This window comes from Primulina eburnea, chromosome 11 (genome assembly GCF_022965805.1).
Source record: "Primulina eburnea isolate SZY01 chromosome 11, ASM2296580v1, whole genome shotgun sequence".
NCBI lineage: Eukaryota > Viridiplantae > Streptophyta > Magnoliopsida > Lamiales > Gesneriaceae > Primulina > Primulina eburnea.
In genome coordinates, this window is record NC_133111.1 from 7,664,301 (window position 1) to 7,672,956 (window position 8,656).

The following is an 8,656-nucleotide window of genomic DNA, read 5'->3' on the forward strand; positions in this document are numbered from 1 at the left end:
AGAACCAATGAAATTTTCATTCATCTCAAGTAAAATACGAATATAGAATGAAATGAATAAGAGAAAATGAAGTTGAAAGTCATAGGATGAATGAAAAAATGAGAGATTGATTATATATTTATTATGAAAATTCTATTTTTTTAAAAAAAATTCAAAGTGAGTGAAATGCATTTGCTTGTATATCGCAAAAAGGACCCAGGTGGATGCAAACATGTGTAGTAAATGTTGATATCAATAAAGTTATTCTATTTTTATACTTATAATATTATGTTTTGTACCAGATATAAAACATTTGGTACTCAAATATTATGTATTCGTATCATATTTTCAATGTTTTGTACCGCTTTTCATCCAAAAAGACAAATGCATCATTGATAATAATATTTGTTATACATGTTTGGGTGCTCAAAATCATATATTAGTACTGAAACAATTGATACTCAAATATAATAAATCAATACCAAATTTTAAATGTATTGTACCGATTTTCACATGAGAAAAGACATGATATTGATCACACAGCGGAATATATTTACGCATAGATGGATTATTCATTCTACATTGATTATACTTCATCTGACAATTGATAATCAACATCAATATTATTAATATATAAACGACCAACTCTCAAACTATTTTTATTAAGGATTCATTATGCATGTTTTTGTTATGAAAAAGTTAAAATTTATGATAAAAAGTAAAAATCTCAAACTCTCAAAATTTATCAAACTACACACTTTATAATATTTTTCTCTCTACTCAATTGTGATTTTCTTCACAAATGAGAGATCTATTTATAGAGTTTCATTACACATAATCCAAAAAATAAAATACATCATTACCTACATCATCACACACAAATTTCTAATTTTACAACTTTTATTTTCAACATTCAAATATTCAACTATTACTTTTCAATATTCAAATCATTTATTTTCAACACTCCCCCTTGTGATGATGATCATGATATGATGATGTCTTCATTACGTGTTTTGTACTGCCTCGTTAAAAACCTTACTTGGAAAAACCCATTGGGATAAAAACCATAGTAAGGGAAAAAGAGTGCAGTCACGTAAACTCCCCCTGATGTTGACATGAACAATTCTTCACAAATTTCGTAGATTGCGCATCCCAATATTATATATGTGCTTTCTGAATATTGACGTAGGAAGTGCCTTTGTGAAGAGATCTAATGAGTTTTCACTTGATTGAATGTAACGAAGATCAATACATTTATTCTTCTCAAGCACCTTGGTGAATGCGAAAAACTTAGGAGGAATATGTTTAGTTCTGTCGCTTTTTATGTATCCTTCTTTCATTTGAGCAACACATGCAGCATTATCTTCATATAGTATCACAGGCTTCTCATCGAATGATAATCCGCATGAAATTTGGATATGTTGGGTCTTTGATTTTAACCACACACATTCACGACTTGCTTCATGTAGTGCAATAATCTCGGCATGATTTGATGAAGTTGTTACGAGCGTTTGTTTCTGTGAACGCCAAGATATTACAGTGCCTCCACAAGTAAATACATATCCAGTTTTGGAATGTGCCTTGTGTGGATCAGATAAGTATCCAGCATCAGCATAACCAATTATACTTTGATTAGCATCTTTTGAATACAAAAGTCCCAAGTCTGTCGTTACTCGTAGATAACGGAATATATGTTTAATTCCGTTCCAGTATCTCTTTGTTGGATATGTGCTAAATCTTGCCAACAGATTCACGGCAAAAGATATATCAGGCCTTGTACAATTTGTAAAGTACATAAGGGCACCGATGACACTTAGATATGGTACTTCTGGACCAAGAATATCTTCATCATCTTCACATGGACGGAATGGATCCTTTTCTATGTTTAATGATCTAACAACCATTGGAGTACTTAAAGGATTTGCTTTATCCATATTAAAACGTTTAAGGATCTTTTCTGTATAATTTGTCTGGTGAACAAACATTCCACATTCTTTTTGTTCAATTTGTAAACCCAGACAATACTTGGTTTTTCCAAGATCCTTCATTTCAAATTCTTCCTTCAAGTATGACACAACTTCTTGAATTTCCTTTTTCGTTTCAATGATGTTTAAATCATCAACATATACAGCAATAATTACGCATTCGGATGTTGTTTTCTTAATGAAAACACAAGGGCATATTGAATTATTTACATATCCCTTTTTCATCAAATGATCACTTAGTCGATTATACCACATTCGACCTGATTGCTTTAACCCATATAACGATCTTTTTAATTTCACAGAATAACATTCTCTGGGTTTTGAACTTTGTGCTTCAGGCATCTTAAATCCTTCAAGGATTTTCATATATATATTACTATCAAGTGATCCATATAAATAAGCTGTAACAACATCCATAAGACGCATTTCTAAATTTTCAGATACCACCAAGCTAATCAAATATCGAAACGTAATTGCATCCATCACAGGAGAATACGTTTCTTCATAATCAATTCCAGGCCTTTGAGAAAAACCTTGTGCAACAAGTCGAGCTTTATATCTTACTATTTCATTTTTCTCATTTCGCTTTCGAATAAAAACACATTTGTATCCAACAGGTTTTACACCTTCAGGTGTAAGGACTATAGGTCCAAAAACATTACGTTTATTTAGCGAATCTAATTCAACCTGGATGACATCTTTCCATTTTATCCAATCCCGTCGATTTTTACATTCACCAAAAGATTTTGGTTCATGATCTTCGTTATCATTTATGATGTCGATTACCACATTATAAGAAAATATATCATCAATTTCATCTATTTCTTTTCGGTTCCATATTTTTCCAGTATTAATGTAATTGATAGAGATTTCATGATTCTCGTCAGTTTGTGGTTCTGACAGAACATTTTCATCATCATGTGTTTCTTCAGGAACATCATTCTCTATTTTGTGATCATCATGTGTTTCTTCAGAAACATCATTCTTTATTTTGTGATCATCGTGTTTCTCTATGAATTTTCTTTTTCGAGGATTTTTATCCTAGGAACCGACTGGCCTTCCACGCTTCAGGCGTTTAATGACATCATGAGTATCTTCCATTTGTTTCTTTGGAATTTCAATTCGAGCAGGGGCATTTGCAGCATGTATATATGATTTAGTTACCCCTTTTGTGTCTGTAAATGCATCTGGTATTTGATTTGCTATTCTTTGCAAGTGTACAATTTGTTGTACATCTTTTTCACATTGTTTTGTTCTTGGATCCAGATGTAACAATGATGATACATACCATGTAATTTCCTTTTCGGTATGTTTTTGTTCTCCCCCTAACATTGGGAAGATTTCCTCATTAAAATGACAATCAGCAAATCGTGCTGTGAACACGTCGCCTGTCTGAGGTTCAAAATATTGAATGATTGATGGACTATCATAACCGATATAAATTCCAACCTTTCTTTGAGGCCCCATTTTATTTCGTTGCGGAGGTACAATAGGCACATACACCATACATCCAAAAATTCTCAGATGAGAAATGTCTGGTTCTTTACCAAATGCAAGCTGCAATGGGGAGTATTTATGATATGCACTTGGTATGATGCGAATTAATGAAGCAGTATGTAAAATTGCATGTCCCCATATAGAAATAGGTAGCTTTGTTTTCATAATCATTGGTCTAGCAATCAGTTGCAGACGTTTAATTAATGATTCAGCCAATCCATTCTCTGTATGTACATGAGCAACAAGATGTTCAACAATGATTCCCATAGACATACAATAATCATTGAAAGTCTGGGAAGTAAATTCACCAGCATTATCAAGTCTAATTTTCTTGATTGTATAATCGGGAAATTGATTCCTCAATTTTATTATTTGAGCAAGTAATCTTGCAAATGCAACATTTCGAGTTGAAAATAAACATACATGTGACCATCTGCTGGAGACATCAATCAATAACATAAAGTATATGAACGGTCCACATGATGGATGAATTGGTCCACAAATATCACCCTGAATACGTTCAAGAAACATTGGTGATTCAGTTTGGATTTTGACTGGTGATGGTCTTATAATAAGTTTTCCAAGAGAACATGCTTTACATTGAAACTTATTATTCTGAAAGATCTTCTGGTCTTTCAGTGGATGACCATGTGTATTTTCTATAATTCTTCGCATCTTGTTGAACCAGGATGTCCCAATCGATCATGCCAATTGGTTAATATCGAAGAATTATCAACTACCATGTTTGATTCAATGAGACTTATATATGTATAATGCAATCCAGTAGAGAGCATTGGTAGTTTTTCAATCACATATTTCTTTCTTGATTTATATGTGATAAGACACATATATTTCTCATTCCCTTCATTCATTGTTTGAGTATCATACCGATGGGAATATATATCATTAAAACTCAACAAATTTCTTTTCGATTGTGGTTAATATAAAGCATCATTGATCAAAAATTTTGTACCATTAGGTAACAAAAATTGTGCTTTACCACATCCTTTAATCAAGTCTACAGGACCTGATATTGTATTCACCGTTGTTTTTGTTGGTTTTAGTTCCAAGAAATATCTTTTATCTCGGAGGATAGTGTGCGTTGTACCACTATCGGGTATGCAAACTTCAGCTTTGCTCATAGCATTTTCCATATTTGAACTTCAAAAAAATATGCAATGAAATAAATTACTGGCAATATATATTTAAATATAAGACATATCATAATTATACAATAAAACATTATTCTATGAATACATGAAAAATAAATTATTGTACATTTATATTCTACCATTATATTGTTCATTTTCAGAGAAATCGTTGAGAAAATCTGCAACATCAATATTGTTCATTTATATCCCACCAACATATTGATCATTTCCAGAGAAATCATTCATAAAATCACCAGCATCAAAATGAGTTGAATCACTCAAACGGTCATTGCGTTCAGTGAAGTTGGCCTCCTTTTCTTTCCCCTTTAATGATTCTTTATAAAGTTTACAAAGGTGCTCAGGGGCTCGACAAACTTTGGACCAATGTCCTGGAGTACCACATCTGTAATAAGAACTTTCATATCTTTTTCAGTGATTCTCATTAACACTTGTATTCTCATGATGCCTTTTCAGTGGATGGTTTGGGACGCTCTTTTGAGATGAGTTATAAAAATAACTATCTCTATTATTTTCAAAACCACGGCCGCGTCCACGACCACGACCAATTCCACGTCCACGTCCACGTCCTTGACCTCCACCAAAACCTTGTCTTTGAAATTGATTTTGGTTTCCAGGTTTAAATTCATTTTTACTTACAGCATTTACTTCTGGAAATGCTGTTGATCCAGTGGATCGGGACTGATGATTTCTCATTAATAGCTCGTTGTTTTTTTCCACCACAAGAAGACAGGCGATGAGTTCAGAATATCCACGAATCCACGTACTCTATATTATTGTTGTAGAGTAATATTTGATGCATGAAACGTGGAAAATATTTTTTCAAGCATCTCAGATTCTGTGACCTCATGTCCACAAAATTTTAATTGCGAGATTATTCTATACATCGCCGAATTGTAATCACTGACTTTTTTAAAGTCTTGGAATCTCAATGTATTCCATTTATCCCAGGCGGTCGGAAGTATAACTTCTCTTATATGTTCGAATCTTTCTTTTAATCCCTTCCACAAAGCCATGGGATTTTTTTCAGTCAGATATTCACATTTCAATCCATCGTCGAGATGTCGACGCAAAAATATCATGGCTCTTGCCTTTTCTTGTGAAGTGCATATGTCATTTTCTTTAATGGTCTCGCTTATACCCAATGACTCAAGATGCATTTCTACATCTAGAGTCCATGTCATATAATTCTTTCCCGTGATGTCGAGCGCAACAAATTCGAGCTTTGTTAAATTTGACATGGTGGTACTAAAAAAATTACGATGCATTTTATTAGTTAATAAATATTGTAATACAAAGTAACGGATAAACAACAAGTACAAGTATTTGTAAAAATAAAGAAAACGCACGAGGAGGATATTCTCCGATAAATACAAGACTCGTGAGTATGATAACCAAAATAATTAAAAATATCCTTGAGAAAGTCATCTTCTTTTTTCTTCGAAAAATTATATGATTAATAATTTTTAGAGAAGAAGAGAAAGTTGGAGTGATTGAATGTGTTTGTGAGATCATATTTATAGGGCAAAAACTAGCCGTTTTTTACCATTTATGACCGTTGGTGTACAAAAAAATAAAGGTATGTATTTGTATAATTTATGGTAATAATATGGTATATATAATATTAGACATGTTTAAATAATTATGTATATCATATCATAATATTATAATGAGTGTCATAATTTATTTTGTTTAAAAACCTTATAGGCTTTTATACTTGTCGTATCCCTTACCGAGAGTGTGGGATGTCGTCTTAACATCCTCCCAGTATTTATAACAAGTTTATGAAAAATTTATTTTTATTATTTCTAATAATAACATTATATTGTATATTAAATAAATACACAATAAATAAATAACAGTAAAATAAATATAATTACTTTTGTTACCTTTTTCTTCTGTTTGGAGCTTGGAAAAGTATGTAGGACTTTTAGAGCTTCGTGCTGATAACGTGTTGTGAAAAAGTAAAAATTTATGGTAAAAAGTAAAAATCTCAAACTCTCAAAATTTACCAAACTACACACTTTATAATATTTTTCTCTCTACTCAATTGTGATTTTCTTCACAAATGAGAGATCTATTTATAGAGTTTCATTACAAATAATCCAAAAAATAAAATACATCATTACCTACATCATCACACACAAATTTCTAACTTTACAACTCTTATTTTCAACATTCAAATATTCAACTATTACTTTTCAATATTCAAATCCTTTATTTTCAACAATTTTAAGTATATTGAGACGAAGGTAAATTATTGTTGTATTATTAACGTTGATATGATGATAAACACCAATGCTGTCATGAATCCATGATTATATCTCAAGCTATTCGAATTGAGATTCAATAATGTATTTTGCGATTATATTGATATTAGAATGATGTTTGAATTCAATGTCCAAATATCAAATCTTAATTAGATTGTCATGAGTACTTACTTTCTACTAGATAATTATCAATTTCTTAGGAAAAAATGAGCAATTATTTTAAAATTGTACTCAATTAGTATTTAAATCTAGTATTCAAACTATACCACTTAATCGATTTGAGAGTATTTAATATCTGCTTGACAATTTCTAACTGGTGAGAAATGCTTAATCATTGGGAAAAACCAGTATTCTAAAAGGCGTCGTTTAGGCCGTAGGCAGTTACCCACCGCACCGATTCTTACAAATAAGACGCGTATGTGTAAAAATCTAAAGTTTAGGCGGGTCGAAATCTGTCTGAGCTAAGTATATTAAAAGAATTGTACAAGAATCTACCGGACAAGATCGAGTCTCTTGCCCACACATCTGTCCGGCCCGATTGGTGTTTAAATTTCAGTTCCACCAGTACATAATAACCATATGATACTCAATTTCCGAAAAGTAATGCCCATCACTAAAAAGAGTTAGTCTCATGTAAGACCGTCTCACGGATCATAATCTGTGAGACGGTCAACACTACCAATATTCACAACAAAAAATAATACTCTTAGCATAAAAAATAATACTTTTTCATGGGTAACCCAAATAAGAGATCTGTCTCACAATTACGACCCGTGAGACCATCTCACACAAATTTTTGCCCACTAAAAATTCATTTAAAATTTGTCTCAACTGGTGTTAAATTTCAATTGTTAACGGCACAACTTTCTTGTGTTTAAGGTAATCAATTATTATTATTAGTAAAATATATACATATCATTAACCAATTTCTGATAATCAAAGAACAATTAATTTTTTTTTAAAAAAAACTTTTACATTCAATTACTAAACCACAAAAATTCCAAATTTGATTGAATCTGATGTATCTACATCCCAATGTGATGTAATATTTTGTGGTTCGGCCATGAAACAACGATAGTTGGATGTGGAATGCTCAGATTTTGTGGTTCGGTCATGAAACCACGATAGTTGGATATAATGGGAAGATTCTTAGCATGACTTATGATTGTATTTGGATTGATAGATTTCAAATTCATGGATATCATATATATTTTTGTTCTTTTAGAGAAGGCGATGCCATAAATTTCAAATACATCTCTTGCATTTTTACATAATATTTAATTATGATGGATTTCAAGATCAGACAATAATAGAAGTATTTCAAATTCATTATATTTTGTGTAATTAAGGTGTAAATATTTATATGGATTTAATATTTAATATATATGCCCAAATTATTCCATGTGCTATTTTTGTTGTGTTTAGTTTCGCTACTTGGTCCACCGTTAGGGTAAAACCATGAGTTGGATATTATTTAATCATCAGGAAATTTCAAATTTTTAATAGAAATTGTCATTTTAATTGTATGATATTGTCCATCTCTACTCTTATTGGGGGAAGAATTATAAAAATTTGGGTTCTGTTTGGACAAATATTATTTAAATTTGGAAGAATGAGGATGTGAATATAACAAAGGAGCAGATGAGCCGAGTTCGGCCCGTGAGCTCGTAGGTTCACTTTGGAATGTAAATACGTCAAATTCAATCAAATATGGAGAAAAAATTAAGGTTTGAATTCGAGCTTGATTCGAATGATG